This window comes from Bufo bufo, chromosome 1, assembly GCF_905171765.1.
Source record: "Bufo bufo chromosome 1, aBufBuf1.1, whole genome shotgun sequence".
NCBI classification, from domain to species: Eukaryota; Metazoa; Chordata; class Amphibia; order Anura; family Bufonidae; genus Bufo; species Bufo bufo.
The window spans coordinates 582,672,340-582,690,412 of NC_053389.1; the positions used below are offsets into that span (position 1 = coordinate 582,672,340).

The 18,073-nt window shown below is 42.3% G+C and overlaps 1 protein-coding gene across 1 annotated transcript in view; it reads right to left on the bottom strand.

The window, feature by feature from the left end:
* TASOR2 (transcription activation suppressor family member 2) overlaps positions 1–18,073 on the bottom strand; it is a 98,949-nt gene that overhangs the window by 63,875 nt on the left and 17,001 nt on the right. The window contains exon 2 of the mRNA XM_040414217.1: positions 5,574–5,673. The gene's annotated coding sequence lies outside the window, so the exon portion shown is untranslated. The remainder of the gene's footprint in view (positions 1–5,573; positions 5,674–18,073) is intronic.

Below are 18,073 nucleotides of genomic sequence, written 5' to 3' on the forward strand. Positions count from 1 at the left end.
GGGCAGAGTTGCCCTAGGCCAGTGATGGCTAACCTCCAACACCCCAGCTGTGGTGAAACTACGACTCCCAGCATGCTCCACTCATTTCTATGGAGGTCTGAGAACAGCCAAGCCAGTGTACATCTTGGGAGTTGTAATTTTACCACAGCTGGAATGCCGGAGGTTAGCCATCACAGCCCTAGGCCATGGAACGGATGAACGTGACATCACATGGCCTCGGCAAAGCCGGAGAAGGCCGCAGCACTACTGCTAGTGCCGCTGCTTTCTGAAACAGCTGATCGGCGGGGGTCCCGGGTTTTAGTCTCCCACCCATCAGATACTGATGACCTATCTGTAGCTGGCCAGCTAAGACCTGTCCTAGGTTGCTAATATAGCTTATATGTTTATACAGCTAGACCTGCCAATAACTTTAATACAGTTCCTATGTTTGTGTGTTAAAGACAAAAGCAGAGTTATTTACAGTGACTTCATGTTTGGATGTCATAACTGTTATATATTGTGTTCACAGAAGCAGAAAAGATAATATGTCTAAGATTAATTATATGGATGTGAGGCAAGCTCAATGACACAGCAGAAACAACAGAAAGCATAGAGTTAAACTGTTGTTGCTGGTCAAGAGTCTAGACCAATCACAGCCAGCCTCACACACAGCCTGTGTGGGAAATTCCCCTAGCTGGAATCATTACACCAGAGGAGAGAAGCTGAACAGACATTCACTCCACTAAGAGCTGTGTTTTATGAAAGCAGAGAGGCCAAAATAGGTATTTAAAACAATTATATATTGTTCTTACTGTTAATATTGTGATTGTGATTAGAACTGTATACTGAGCTAGTTAGGCTACTTTCACACCTGCGTTTAGGTCGGATCCGTCTGGTATGTGCCCAGACGGATCCGCACCTATAATGCAAACGTTTAGATCCGTTCACATTACCATGAACAAAAAAAAAAAAAATAATATTTTTTATTTTTTTTTTTTTTGTTCATGATAATGCAAACGGATCCGTTTTGACTTTACATTGAAAGTCAATGGGAGACGGATCCGTTTGAAAATTGAGCCATACTGTGTCAACTTCAAACCGATCCGTCCCCATTGACTTACATTGTAAGTCTGGACGGATCCGTTTGCCTCCGCACGGCTAGGCGGACACCTGAACGCTGCAAGCTGCGTTCAGGTGTCCGCCTGCTGAGCGGAGCGGAGGACAAACGGAGCCAGACTGATGCATTCTGAGCGGATCCGCATCCATTCAGAATGCATTAGGGCTGGACGGATCCGTTCGGGGCCGCTTGTGAGCCCCTTCAAACGGAACTCACAAGCGGAGCCCCGAACGCTAGTGTGAAAGTAGCCTTATATGTGTGTTTACTTAGTTTCACCAAACTACAAATTCAATTGCATACAAATGAACTACTGAGCCGTACAATCATACAATCCAAACAAATTGCATACAAATGTGAACTGCTCATACCAGATCATAAGCAATTGTATAAAGCAAACTGCAAACCAAGTAGAGCAAGTGAACTATTGGTTAACCTCAGATATACACTGCTCAAAAAAATTAAGGGAACACAAAAATAACACATCCTAGATCTGAATTAATTAAATATTCTTCTGAAATACTTTGTTCTTTACATAGTTGAATGTGCTGACAACAAAATCACACAAAAAAAAAAAATGGAAATCAAATTTTTCAACCCATGGAGGTCTGGATTTGGAGTCACACTCAAAATTAAAGTGGAAAAAGACACTACAGGCTGATCCAACTTTGATGTAATGTCCTTAAAACAAGTCAAAATGAGACTCAGTAGTGTGTGTGGCCTCCACGTGCCTGTATGACCTCCCTACAACGCCTGTGCATGCTCCTGATGAGGTGGCGGACGGTCTCCTGAGTGATCTCCTCCCAGACCTGGACTAAAGCATCTGCCAACTCCTGGACAGTCTGTGGTGCAACGTGACGTTGGTGGATAGAGCGAGACATGATGTCCCAGATGTGCTCAATTGGATTCAGGTCTGGGGAACGGGCGGGCCAGTCCATAGCATCAATGCCTTCGTCTTGCAGGAACTGCTGACACACTCCAGCCACATGAGGTCTAGCATTGTCTTGCATTAGGAGGAACTCAGGGCCAACCGCACCAGCATATGGTCTCACAAGGGGTCTGAGGATCTCATCTCGGTACCTAATGGCAGTCAGGCTACCTCTGGCGAGCACATGGAGGGCTGTGCGGCCCTCCAAAGAAATGCCACCCCACACCATTACTGACCCAATGCCAAACCGGTCATGCTGGAGGATGTTGCAGGCAGCAGAACATTCTCCACGGCGTCTCCAGACTCTGTCACATGTACTCAGTATGAACCTGCTTTCATCTGTGAAGAGCACAGGGCAACAGGGGAGAATTTGCCAATCTTGGTGTTCTCTGGCAAATGCCAAACGTCCTGCACGGTGTTGGGCTGTAAGCACAACCCCCACCTGTGGACGTCGGGCCCTCATGTCACCCTCATGGAGTCTGTTTCTGACCGTTTGAGCAGACACATGCACATTTGTGGCCTGCTGGAGGTCATTTTGCAGGGCTCTGGCAGTGCTCCTCCTCTTCCTCCTTGCACAAAGGCGGAGGTAGCGGTCCTGCTGCTGGGTTGTTGCCCTCCTACGGCCTCCTCCACGTCTCCTGATGTACTGGCCTGTCTTCTGGTAGCGCCTCCATGCTCTGGACACTACGCTGACAGACACAGCAAACCTTCTTGCCACAGCTCGCATTGATGTGCCATCCTGGATAAGCTGCACTAACTGAGCCACTTGTGTGGGTTGTAGACTCCGTCTCATGCTACCACTAGAGTGAAAGCACCGCCAGCATTCAAAAGTGACCAAAACATCAGCCAGGAAGCATAGGAACTGAGAAGTGGTCTGTGGTTACCACCTGCAGAACCACTCCTTCATTGGGGGTGTCTTGCTAATTGCCTATAATTTCCACCTGTTGTCTATCCCATTTGCACAACAGCATGTGAAATTGATTGTCACTCAGTGTTGCTTCCTAAGTGGACAGTTTGATTTCACAGAAGTGTGATTGACTTGGAGTTACATTGTGTTGTTTAAGTGTTCCCTTTATTTTTTTGAGCAGTGTACCTCTCAGAGAGATCATAAAGTGCTTAAATAACTTAAAGTGATAGTACAGATACTCAAGAGAAAAATATATCCACCATTTTATGTTGAATGACAAGATTGAGCAGTTGAACCACCATCTTATGCATACCGCCATTTTGTGATATATTTTCAACACGTGTTAGATACATGGACTATTTGCTGCGGAGGCGTCAGTGTTACATATGAAGAAAAGGTGGTTAATAAAGAAGTTATTTCAAGCATTTGGTGTGCTCTTTAAACCTACTGTTTCCATAGAACGGCGCTAGAGGAATTACAAAGTAATAGACAGTCTGGTTAGACTAAAAAGTCAGAGATATCAAAATTCTTCTAATGCCACAGCGCAAAAGGCACTTTATAGTGCTGGGTCTACCACACTATCAATTGTCATAAGTAAAAAGCTCTCGGAAGAAACCCTTTTAACTATTTTTTGGACATGTTATACTTAATATGTGTCCAGAATTAATTCATTAAAAAAAGCATTTGTCTCCAAAAATAGACTTATATGTTAAACAGTGCATTTTTTTTTTTCAAACCTTCATTTGAATATCAGGGAATTGGTCAGAAATTCCCTATTCACTTCTATCATTTAAATTGCTGTGCTTACAAGTGGGAACAATTTGGTTAATAGAGGAGAGCAGCTGGAGAGAATTCCCTCGGCTGCAGTACCCAAAGCCATTTATGGCATCTGTATACCACCCATGGAAAGAGACGAGGAGCTGTCATGATGTGCTAAAAGCCAATAAAACAGCCCCTCCTTTTCTGCAAAAGTTGCTCAGAGAAAGGTGAGTATTAATAGATGTTATGTCATATCTATTGTGCTCCGTTTTTTTTAAATCTGAGAACCTCTTTAAAAAGCCACAGTGGTGTCCTAAAGAAGAAGTATCTAGCTTTTGTAATTAAGGGGCATCTTTGCTTAGAACTTTAAGCTGCATTGTGCCATTCCTCAGTTATTCCTTCTGAAAATGTAGAAAATAAATGTATAAATATATTGCCATTAAGGTGTGTCCCTTACAGTCTGCCACTGCGGCACCCAGTTGTCAATTTATTCATACATTTCCCAGAGGAATAACAGAGGCATCCTTGCAGAGTGAACAACATCTTTACTGACTCACAGCAATATATTTCCCTTCACTTGTTACCTAGTACCTGAATAATCCCATCTTGTAAAGGGAATAGTTCAGGTGGCAGAAATATATTCGGTTATAAAATACCCCACTACAAAAGTAAGGCTAGGTCTACACGACTCCATTTTGTCGCACCAATGTTGCGTGACAATCTTTATGATGATAGTCTTTGGTGTCGCACTGCGACATGCTGCGACTGCGACAGCCTTAAAAAATCCACTCGAGATGGATTTTTCTGCAACTGTCGCAGTATGTCGCAATGCGACACCATAGACGATCATCATAAAAATTGTTGCGTGACATTGGTGCGACAAATGTTGCAGTGTAGTTGTGCCCCATCTGTCGCACGACACACGCCGTCGTGTAGACCTAGCCTAAAGCATGCTCAGTAAATAATGTAAATCCAGAAGCTTTGTGAGACCAAATCGTGCTAAATGAAGGAAAATAACCGAACTGTCCTGGGAATACATGACACATGGGAAACATAATGAGACCCTCTCCTTACCCTGCTACAGGCTACATGGGTCTGTGGTACCCATATGCTGCGTTTTATTATTATGGTGCAGGAGAACGCCGAGGGTCAGTTCACATGGCTGATTTTCAAAATACACATGTAAAAAAATAAAAATAAAATCAGTGCTGAATCCAAGCAGATTTTTACACCTCAAAATTATGCATGTTTGACGTGTTTTTTGTAACGCGTTTTTCAGGCAGATTTTTTTATTTAATTTTTTTAAGACTCCACAGCTTCGTTTCTATGCCAACCATAGAAACTCCACTGTTGTTCTTCATCCCAGGAGCCATTTTAGATGACACACAATAGCACATCTGTATGTTAACCAAGAGCTCCAATAATCACATTAAAGTACACAGAAATGAAATGCGCCTTTTAATGAAAATTTTTGTAAACATATCCAGAATTGCACTTTTATGTACCAAAACAAATAAAACTATTTTTTTTAAAAACGTATTCAAAACTTTATTAAATTCTATAGTACTTTTCCCACAAGAGTTTTTGGCATGTTTACGCACAAAAAAAAGTGCACATCGCAAATGGTGCGTTTTTTTCTTCTTTATTTGAACGGGGAAATCAGAGCCGATCCTGCCCTAAGACAGGGAATGCTGCTTCTTTTTTACACGTGTAAAAAAGAAGAAAGTGCTGACTCTCATTCAAATTAATGAGAGGCTTTTTATAGGCGTTTTACATGTGTAAAACACGTCATAAAAAGCACAAAAAAAAAAAAATCAGCTGTGTGAACTGACCAAGACCAAGCAGAAATTACCATCAGTAAAAACATTAATACTATCACACGTTACCTGTGTTAATTCAGACACTTGAATGAATATGATTTTCTAGAGAACAATCATACTCAAAAATGTTACTGTGCTTGCAGAATTGTCGGATGTGAAGGAGTACCTGTAACACAAGAAGTAAAAACGGTGGTTAGAAGCATGAACATAAAATACCAATGACCTCTGATCCATATCAGATCTGCTGGGGTCCGACTCCTGGCGGATCAGCTGTTTTCAGGAGCAGTATAGCTCTGTATGCGGTGTAGTGGCCTTGCGCGGTTCCCGCAGGGCTGCTCCCATTCACTTGTGACCACCAACGCTCCACACATTAGCTGGACATTCAGAGAAGGAATCAAAGGCACATCAGCGGGTGCAAAAGGAGTTCTAAAGGAGCTCAGTTCAGCTATTGCTTTTCCTCTGTTCATAATATTTACAGATTATTTAATGACAGGCATTGTACCAAGAGACTGGCGCAAGGCGAATGTGGTGCCCATTTTCAAAAAGGGTGCTTGGTCTTCACCAGGAAATTATAGACCAGTAAGCTTAACATTCATAGTGGGAAAAAATTTTGAGGGCCTTCTACAGGACTACATACAGGATTATGTAATGGTAAATAATATAATAAGTGATAGCCAACATGGTTTTACTAAAAACAGAACCTGTCAAAGTAAACTGATTAGTTTTTATGAGGAGGTGAGTAGAAGCCTGTCGATATTGTGTTTTTGGACTTTGCAAAGGCGTTTGATACTGTCCCAAATGGATGACTAATGGGTCTATTGGTTTAGAAAATATAATTTGTAATTAGATTGAAAATTTGCTTCATGATCGTATCCAATGCGTTGTGGTCAATGATTCCTACTCTGAATGGTCCCGATTATAAGGTTCTGTGCTGTGTCCTCTATTATTTAACTTATTTACGAAAGGCAATCTGTCGCCTGGTTTGAACATATTAAAGTGTTACTACTGCCATGTACAATAAATACCTTATTTCTTGCTGTAGTCTTCATTTTTTGTTTCATGGTTTCATTAGCGATAAAATCCACTTTTTATGTTATGCAAATGAGTCTCCAAGGTGCCCAGAGGGGCGTTATTATCCTTCTCTGGAGCCCAGTAACACCCCCTGCAGTGCCCAGCCCGCCTTCCTTTAGAGCCCAAGCCCACCTCTTCCAGCATAAGTAACTGCCCAGACCCGAACTCTTTGCCACCGCCCCCCTCCGCTATGTGAAATCTCACGCAGGCGCAGTACCGCGGACTGCCTGCGCGATGTAGAAGCTTCTGAGGTCAACAGCTTCAAATGTGTCACTGGGCATGCGCAGAGCCCAGTGACATTTAAAGCTATTGCCCTCAGGAGCTTCTACATCACGCAGGCAGTCCGCGGTACTGCGCCTGTGTGAGATTTCACATAGCGGAGGCAAAAAGTTCCTGGATTTTATTGCTAATGAAACCATGAAACAAAAAATGAAGACTACAGCAAGAAATAAGGTATTTTATTGTACATGGCAGTAGTAACACTTTAATATTTTCAAACCAGATGACAGATTCCCTTTAATGACATAGAAGATGGGATTAATAGTGCTGTTTCTATTTCTGCAGATGACACCAAACTTTGTAATACGATCCAATCTATGGAAGATGTTAATAAGTTACAAGCTGACTTGGACAAACTTAGGCTAATTTCACACTCGCGTTTTGGGCAGATCTGTCATGGATCTGCAAAAACGGATCCATTACAATAATACAACCGCATGCATCCGTCATGAAAGGATCCGTTTGTATTATCTGTAACATAGCCAAGACGGATCCGTCATGAACTCTATTAAAAGTCAATGGGAGACGGATCAGTTCTCTATTGTGCCAGATTGTGTCATAGAAAACGGATCCGCTGCATGCAGCGTTTTGGTGTCTGCCTCCAGAGCGGAATGGAGACTGATCGGAGACAAAACTCATGCATTCTGAACGGATCCTTTTCCATTCAGAATGAATTAGGGCAAAACTGATCCGTTTTAGACCGCTTGTGAGAGCCCATGACGGATCTCACAAACGGAAAGCCAAAACACGAGTGTGAAAGTAGACTTACTGTTTGTGCCTCCACTAGGCAAATGAGGTTTAATATAGATAAATGTAAAGTTATGCATTTGGGGCCTAATAATCTGCATGAAGCATATGTCCTAGGGGGGAGTAAAACTGGGAGAGTCACTTGTTGAGAAGGATCTGGGTGTATTAGTAGATCATAGACTAAATAAAAGCATGTAATGCCAGCCAGCTGCCTCGAAGACCAACAAAATGTTGTCCTGTATTAAAAGAGGTATGGACTCGCGGGACAGGGATGAAATATCACCACTATACAAAGTGTTGGTGCAGCCTCAACTGGAATACACGGTTCAGTTCTGGGCACCAGTCCATAAAAAGGATGCCCTGGAGTTAGAAAAAGTGCAAAGGAGAACAACTAAACTGATAAAAGGGCCTGGAAGATCTTCGCTATGAACAAAGATTAAATGTCCTGAATTTGTTTAGCTTTGAAAAAAAGACGTCTAAGGCTACTTTCACACCTGCGTTAGGTGCGGATCCGTCTGGTATCTGCACAGACGGATCCGTACCTATAATGCAAACGCTTAGATCCGTTCAGAACGGATCCGTTTGCATTACCATGAACAAAAAAATAAAAATAAAAATATATTTTTAGTTTTTTTGTTCACGATAATGCAAACGGATCCGTTTTGACTTTACATTGAAAGTCAATGTGGGACGGATCCGTTTGAAAATTGAGCCATATTGTGTCAACTTCAAACGGATCCGTCCCCATTGACTTACATTGTAAGTCTGGACGGATCAGTTTGCCTCCGCACGGCCAGACGGACACCCGAACGCTGCAAGCTGCGTTCAGGGGTCCGTCTGCTGAGCGGAGCGGAGGACAAACGGTGCCAGAATGATGCATTCTGAGCGGATCCGCATCCACTCAGAATGCATTAGGACTGGACGGATCCGTTCGGGGCCGCTTGTGAGAGCCTTCAAACGGAACTCACAAGGGGAGCCCCGAACGCTAGTGTGAAAGTAGCCTAAGGGGGGGGACATGATTTAATTGTACAAATATATAAACAGACCATACAAAAAATATTAAGGGAAGCTATCCTGTGTTAAACCCGTTCACAAAACAAGGCGCCACTCCCTACAGAGAAAAAAAAGATTCAGTCATAAGAGGCGACAAGCATTCTTTACAGTAAGATCTGAGAATCTGTGGAATAGCCTGCTGCAGAAGCTGGTCGCAGCAAATACAGTAGATGGCTTCAAAAAAGGTTTAGATGACTTTTTATTTCAAAATAACATTGACTCTAATGACAATATATAGATATCGTGTTCTACACACCCTTTCCCATTGACCCAACCCCTCCTTAAGAGGAAGATGGAAATTGATCCAGGGATTTGTTCCGTGGATCAATATAGCAGGATTGAAGGTTAGACTTAAAGGACTTTTGTCTTTTTCCAACCTTAACAACTATGTAAAATATTAAGTATGAAACATCAATATTCCAATTGAAAAATGTTTGTTCTGGGTGATCTAGGAGAGAAATGTAAAATATAATCATGGGACATCCCCTTTAATGTAATCACTGGAGTATTTGCACCCATCCATGAGAGCTATGTGACAAAGCTTATTGCAATATCTGCCATTTTTTACATGGACGGGCTAGTTTGTTTGCATGATCACTGTTTGCATTACTTAAGTAATGGATCTGTTATTAAGGTCTTGACGAGATCCGATTCACAGTACCAAGGGAGCCTTCTTCTCCCTGGAGTGCCATCAGTACGCAGCTTTTGCTTACTCCTAGGCAGGCGCTTCATCCTCCACAAGACAGGGACAATAAAGCATTTGACTTCCTGCAAGGTCTATATTCATACTGCATTTTGCTAAATGTTTCTCTCCTCTCCAGTTTCTTCCAAGAAATATATGAAGCACACACCGGCTGCAACCACATGACCATATTAACAGTCTAAAACAGATGATGAGGAAGTGCATATTCTAATTATGCTCAATCCCAGCCACACATTCTACTGTGGGTGGTCAAATGGGATATTACACCATAGACATGTGTGGCATACCCCACTTCTGGAACTGTAAGGTGAAGCAAGTGTCAAAATCCATATAGAGAAAAGATGGCTGCAAATGGCCATGGCACTCTCAACTCAAGTTTATTAGAGTGACAGTCAACAGATATGAATGTTCTTTAACCCCATAACAGTTCTGCCCGAGCTCTGCTCAGGCTTTGAAAAAAAAAAAAATAACCAAACAGTTCAGAGGTCAAACAGCAGGGTGGAGGCATCTTTTTTAATCCTTCATATCAGGGGCTCTATAGCAGCTAGGGATATGGGTCTTTGGACCTGGTCTTGTTTTAAAGCTTAGATTCTCAGCTTCCAAACAAGACCAGCATTAGCTCTTCTACATTTTTTGAATATAGCCTTTAGAAATCGGGTCGTGAGTGATAGCAGCTTAAAGCAGTTTTTTCTAGAAAAGGAGTGAGAAGATGAGCACCTGCCCATCTAAGGGTACTTTCACACTAGCGTTTTTCTTCTCCGACGCAGAGTTCCGTCCTAGGGGCTCAAATCCGGAAAAGAACTGATCAGTTTTATCCTAATGCATTCTGAATGGAGAGTAATCCGTTCAGGATGCATCAGGATGTCTTCAGTTCAGTCTTTTTGACTGATCAGGCTTTTCAGAAAACTGTAGCATGTTGTATTTTTACCTCCGGCCAAAAATCCTGAACACTTTGACTGAACGACGGATCCGGCCTTTTTCCCATTGACTTGCATTAACGCCGGATCAAACCGGATCCGGCTTTTGCATGTTAAACCCGAAAAATTTGAAAAAAAAGTTAAAGTCCATAAATGGCGGATCCGTTTCCAATGCATTTTTTCATTGTGATCAAAATCCTGATCAGGATTCAAATGTAATCCGTTTTCACACGTTTTTACGGATCCGGCGGGCAGTTCCGGTGTCGGAATTGAACGCCGGATTCAAACAACGCTAGTGTGAAAGTAGCCTTAATCACCCCTCTGCACCAAATTAGCCAAACTATTGATGCCATGACCCAGACGTTTACCAGCATCCGGATCATAGTGTCAAGTTACACCAAACACTTGTACCTCACACACACAAAAATCAATAACATTTTCATTTTACACTTTTCCTCCTGTCCATATCCTATTTTTACCACACAATATGTGAGCCACTTCTCTAGTGATACCCTAGATCAGTGATGGCGAACCTTTTATAGACACAGTGCCCAAACTGTAACCTTAAACCCACTTATTTATCACAAAGTGCCAACACGGCAGTTTAACCTGAATACTACAGTCCAGTATAGTATATCTTCCACATACTTTATCATTTAGCTATAATAGCCTGCCTGCATTCAGTGCGCTGCCTGTGCTGTTCATAGTGTGCCCTGTGCTGATGAATGGCAGGAAAAGTCTAAGGCATATTGGTACACCATAGACTTTTTCCAGGGCACAGGTGCCCACAGATAGGGCTCTGAGTGCCGACCTCTTGCACCCGTGCCATAGGTTCGCCACCACTGCCCTAGATGCTACAGTAATAGCGATAACAGATGAATTTTATATATTAGCCCTCTCATGGTTATGTCTTCAGAAAAATAAAAATGTTCTTGGAATGCAGCAACAAAAACATTTTGCAAAAAAAATAAGTTTTTATTATGCAAATGTTACATAAATTTCCCATAATCGTACTGACCCACGGAATAAAGTTATAATATTACTTATAAGACACCATAAAAATAAATCCCACAAAATTTTTTAAAATTGCAGTGTTTTTATCTTTCCCCAAAAAATAAAAGTTATTTAATAAACTATATGAACCCCACAAGAGTTTCTAAAAGAGCTACAACTCGTCCAGCAAAAGTCAAGGTCTCAAATAGCTAAATCGAAGAAAAAATAAAATTAGTCCCACTTTGTGTTCCAGTGGTGATATTTAATATTCCATATGATATAGTTGCAAGTTTAGTTTTTATGGCATTCACTGTGCAATAGAAGTGACATGTTAGGCTACTTTCACGCTAGCGTTTTTGCTGGATCCGGCAGGGCTCAGCAAAAACGCTGCTGTTACAGATAATACAACCACCTGCATCCGTTATGAATGGATCCAGATGTATTATCTTTAACATAGCAATGACAGATCCGTCATGAACACCACTGAAAGTCAATAGGGGGCGGATCCGTTTTCTATTGTATCCGAGAAAACGGACCTGGCACCATTGACTTGCATTGTGGGATCCGTTTTGCTCCGCATCCCATGAATGAAAGAAAACCAAAGCTTGCTACGGTTTGCTCTCCGGTATGGGAACGCAACCAAATGGAACGGAATGCATTTCCGTCCCCGTTGACGAAAAATGTAAACACAAGTGAGAAAGTAGCCTTAGATTTATGTTGTGGGTCAGTATAATTATAATGATAGCATTATGGACAAAAAAAAAAACGGGAAAGGGCCAGCCACTTAAATAAAAATAAAATAAATATAAAAATCAATATCTTTTCATATAGAAATCACAAACATGTAATGCTCCAATGAGCACGTCTATGGAAAATAACAATACAAATACCTACAGAAAACTGCCAGACCGCATGAATCAATGATAACCTTTACTGATAAAAATTCATACACATTAAAATGTTAAAAACAAGTGTAAGGAAAATGGCAACATAACTGGAAGAGAACACAATGGCAGCAGTTCATAATAGTCCAAGAAAAACTACGGTAAATAAAGTGAAAGTGCAGAAAGTATAAAGGACTGAATCAGTTACCCATATTGTGTCTCCTCCAGGATGGCGCCAACCCATGGTAGCTTTTCTTATGTTTTAATACTTAAAATAAAAAATATGTCTTTGCATTGTATTATTCACCCATAACTTTTTATACTTCCATCTACAGAGCTGTGTAAGGGCTTTGAGGGGAGATGTAGTTTTCACTATTTTAGGATATATTCGACTTTCGATCACTTTTTATTAAAATTTATTTTTCCACTTTTTAAATTTATTTTAAGAGTCTGGTCATTCTCAGACACGGTCATACCAATTATATTAATTTTTTACTGTTTTTGTAAAATTGGGGAAAGGATTGATTAGAATCTATAATTGTTCATAATTTAAAGAATTTTTTTACTTTTTTTTTTAACACACAATTCTTAGATTGCTTAAACCATAGAATGTACTGGTTTCCCATTGCACTATTAATTCCTGCCTGCGGTAGAGCTTAACAGGGCTGTGGAGTCAGAGTCGGAGGCAATTTTGGGTACCTGGAGTCGGAGTCGGCAAGAAATGAACCGACTCAGACTCATACTAGATTTAAATTGTCCCAATGTCCCAATTCACAAAAAGTTATAATTAATTACCATATTTTTCGCCCTATAAGGCGCACCTGCCCATAAGACTATGTTTTTGAGGAGGAAAATAAGAAGAAATTTTTTTTTAACCAAAAGGTGTGCTTTTGGTGGGTTTTGAACTAATGGGGGTCTGTGGGTGGCACTGTTATGGGGGCATCTGTGGGTGGCACTGTTATGGGGGCATCTGTGGATGGCACTGTTATGGGGGCATCAGTGGATGGCACTGTTATGGGGGCATCAGTGGATGGCACTGTTATGGGGGCATCAGTGGATGGCACTGTTATGGGGGCATCAGTGGATGGCACTGTTATGGGGGCATCAGTGGATGGCACTGTTATGGGGGCATCAGTGGATGGCACTGTTATGGGGGCATCAGTGGATGGCACTGTTATGGGGGCATCAGTGGATGGCACTGTTATGGGGGCATCTGTGGATGGCACTGTTATGGGGGGATATGTGGATGGCACTGTTATGGGGGATCATTGTGGGGGCATCTGAGGATGACATATATATAGCATCTTATCTTATGTGTCATCCACAGATCTCCCCCATAACTGTGTCCCTGTGTAGTGAATGAGGGCCGGCATCTGTTTCTGTAATGGCAGCGGGGCCCGGTGCCTGCTTCATTCATAAAGTGGGCGGAGCAGGCGCGTGACGTAGTGAGCTACGCTACGAGCGCCCACCCGGCCTCCTGACTGCCAAGAAGTTAGTAGTAAGTAGTATAGCGCTAGATATAAGATGATTGGAATACTTATAACAATACCCACAAGTTAGATATGATTACCGTATACTACAGTGAGCGGGGCCCGGTGTAGTAGAATACAGTGACTGCACCGGGCCCCACTTTCATTACAGAAACAGATACCGGCCACCAGCCCCTCTCAGCCTATTCACCGGACGGTCGCAGCATTCGCCCCCCATAAGACGCACTGCTATTTTCCCCCCACTTTTGCGAAAAATACGGTACTTCTCTACTGTAAGAATAAAGGCCAATGCATGCAGGGTGTCACGTTACCGCAAAACGAACACGTTAAATGACCATGAAGAAGCATGCTTTTCATATGCTTCACTATATGGCACGCAACGCACAGTTAAGGAGCGGCAATACTTATACTTTCCATTGTGTTGTGTTCCGCTGTTACAGGGAACGCAACGCCCATGGTTAACCTAGCCTCTCACTGATAACGGATTAAGTAACTATGTTTTTTGCAGGACTAGACACTTGTATAAGTGAAGGGAATGGATAGTCAATAGTTCAAGTCTGAAGCTGTAAACCATTTGAAAAACTGCTGTCATTCAGCTAAGGCTATAAAAACTTGTAAACTCAGATTTTTAGCTTAAATGTTAAACAGGACTATGGGATTCTATGAGGGAAATCATGTTTTACAATAAATGCCCCTTCCCCTGCCCCGTCCTGGATCCTCCCACTGCCCTATCTTCAGCAGAAGATCAGCACACAAAGGAGAAAGCAGCTTCCCAGCCAGTAGTTCTGGGGTAATGACATGTATGTTGCCTTTCTTTCCTTCAAGGAATGTATAAAATACATTTGCATATTAAATACAGAGGAGTCGGAGAGTCGGAGTCGGAAGTACCAAAAACGGAGGACCATTTATCTACCGACTCCACAGCCCTGGAGCTTAATAGGAACTTAACGAGAACTTGTCCGCACAAATCTGTCAGTGCAATCTGCAGGATATTGTAGAGCAAGGGAAGCTGAACAGATTGATATATGGGAGATATATGGGACATGTGGGAGAAGATACAGTAAAACTTCAGAAAGCCTTTAGTCCCTTTTACTTTTTACACATTTTGTTATGTTGTGGCCTTGTGCTAAAATAACAAAACAATCAAGTTTTTTCCCCATCTATGGGCCAGATTTATCATTAGCTCAAGTCAGAATAAGGCCTCATGCACACGACCGTTGTGTGCATCCGCGGCCGTTGTTCCGTTTTCCGTTTTTTTACGCGGACCTATTGACTTTCAATGGGTCCGTGGAAAAATCGGAAAATGCACCGTTTGGCTTCCGCGTCCGTGATCCGTTTTTCCAGTCCGTGAAAAAAATATGACCTGTCCTATTTTTTTCACAGACAACGGTTTACGGACCCATTCAAGTCAATGGGTCCGTGAAAAATCACGGCTGCACACAAGATAGTCATCCGCGTCCGTGATCCGTGTCCGTGATCCGTGTCCGTTTTTCCTATCATTTTCAATGGAAACTTGACTTAGTTTTTTTTTTTCACTTTTCATGTCCGTGGATCATCGAAAAATCAAGGAAGACCCACGGAAGAAAAAACAGTCACGGATCACGGAACAACGGAAATCCGTTTTGCGGACCGCAAAAAAAAACGGTCTTGTGCATGAGGCCTAAGGGAGTGAAAAAGTTGCATAAAAATGCGCAAACGCTAAAACTGCGCACAAATTTGCGACTTTTTCTGCTCTGCACTATGCTCGCCAGTTTTCTGAAAGTGGGCGTGTTTCCTTATGTAAATGAATCTCTAGACAGATTTACTATTGGGACTATTTAAAAAGTCGCAAAAAAGTCGCAAAAAAATGCGCAATTTCACTCCAGTGAGGACCATGCTTATCTTATGAGACTTTTTAATAGAACATGCGACTTTTTCGTAAGGACGTGCGACTTTTGTAAAGCTGCTTACTGACGGATAAACTGCTACCGTCAAACCAGATTTATTACAGTCTTAAAGGGCCGATCATAAATCTGACTTGGCTAAATCTGACTTTAGCCATATGTGAAAGTGGAGTGAGCTGTCAGAGTCATGATAAATCTGGCCCATTCTGTACTTTATACCTCATAATGAGAAAGTGAAAACAGAATTTTTGAAATGTTTGCTAATTTGTTAAAAAGGAAAAACTAAAATATTGCATGGACATAAGTATTCATAACCTTACTCAATTCAGTACTTAGTTGAAGCACCTTTGGCAGCGATTACGACCCCCAGTCTTCTTGGGTATGATGCCGCAGGGTTTGTGCACCTGGATTTCAAGATTTTCTGCCATTTTTCTTTGCAGATCCTCTCAAGCTCTGTCAGGTTGGATGAGGACCGTCGGTGGACAGCCATTTTCAGGACTCTCCAGAGATATCCGATTGGGTTCAACTGAAGGCTGTGACTGGGCCACTCGAGGACATTTACAGAGTTGTCCCAAAGCCACTCCTATGTGTTGGCTGTGTGCTTAGCGTCAGTCTTGTTTGAAGCGGAACATTTGGCCCAGTCTGAGGTCCAGAGAACATTGGCTCAGATTTTCATTAAGAATATCTCTGTACTTTTCTCCATTCAGCTTTCCCTCAACCCTGACTGGTCTCCCTGTCGGTGCCTGGTTTCCACCAAATATGATGCTTGGAATTGAGGACGATCTTCGTTTCATCAGACAAGAGAATCTCTTCTCACAGTTGCATTAGTTTTAGGCGTCTTTCACATTAGCATTTTTTGCGGATCCATCATGGACGGATCCGGTTGTATTATGTCTTCTATAGCCAAGACGGATCCGTCATGAACACTATTAAAAGTCAATGGGGGACGGATCCGTTTTCTATTTTGTCAGAGAAAATGGATCCGTCCCCATTGACTTACATTGTGTGTCAGGATCCGTCTTGCTCCGCACCACATCGCAGACAGAAAAACGCTGCAGGCAGCGATTTGGTGTCCGCCTCCAGAGCGGAATGGAGACAGAATGGAGCCAAACTGATGCATTCTGAGCGGATCCTTTTCTATTCAGAATGCATTAGGGCAAAACTGATACGTTTTGGACCGCTTGTGAGAGCCCATGACAGATCTCACAAACGGAAAGCCAAAACGCCAGTGTGAAAGTAGCCTTAATGAGGAGAGGATTCTTTCTGGCTATTCTGCCATAAAGCCGAGATTAGTGAAGTGCTGCAGTGATGGTTGACCTGGAAGTTTCTCCCATCTGCACACACAGGGACAGATTGACCATAGACCCTACAGGGAAATTTCCCGGTGGGCTGGTGCCCAGTGAGCCACTCAAGCCCTCTTGATGGCCGCAGGCCAGGTACACAATGATCTAATGCTCAATGGCTGCAGGTGCCCTCCAGAACTGTATTACTGTCCTCAAGGTAGTGAGGGCAGCAGTACTTTGTGCTGTCCTGTGGTATTTGGTTCTGCTGGGGCGGTATTCTGCGGTGCACTACAGTATTGCAGGCCCTGCCGACTTTGGTTGTCCTCGCCTACTTGTTTTGGCCCGTCTTCTGTCAGTTTGAACCCACCTACAACATGGGGACACTTTTTGGGTTTTTTCCAGGGCCACTTTAAGTTCCCAATCCGGCCCTGTGCACACAGGATCTTTGGAGCTCTGCCAGAGTGACAATTGGGTTCTTGGTCACCTCTCTTACCAAGGCCCTTCTCTCCCACTTACTTAAGTTTGGTGAGGTAGCCAGCTCTAATAACAGTCCTGGTTGTTCCAAACTTTTTCTATTTAAGAATTATTAGAAACTTTTAGTGCAGCAGAAATGTTTTTCTACCCTTCTCCAGATCGGTGCCTCCACAAACTCATGTCTCTGAGCTCTACAGTTTTTTCCTCAATGCTCGGATATGCATTGTTAGCTATGAGACCTTACATAGACAGCCTTGTGTCTTTTCAAATCATGTCCAATTGACAATTTACCACAGGTGGACACCAATCAAGTTGCAGAAACATCTCACAGATGATCGAGATAAATGGAAGGCCCTCAGAGCCAAAGTTTCAAGTGTCATAGCAAAAAGTCTGAATATTTATGTCCATGCAAAATTTTAGTTTTTCCTTTTTAATAAATTAGAAAAAAAAAAATGTCTAAAATTCGGTTTTCACTTTCTTATTATGGGGTTTTGAGTGTAGATTGATGGGGGGAAACTGTGAAGAGTTTCTGAATCCATTATACATTTAAATCTCTGTTTTTTTCTGACTTCATTGTTCACGGGGGGGGGGGGGGATAACGCCTCCTCCATGAACAATGAAGTCAGAAAAAGGAGAGATTTAAATGTATAAATGAAAGTGCTGTGGTAAAGGTTCAATAAAACCTTTCATTTATATAGTTAAATCTCTCCTTTTTCTGACTTCATTGTTCATGGAGGAGGCGTTATCCAGCGTTTATACGGAGATAGAGCTCAGTCACTGATAACCCCC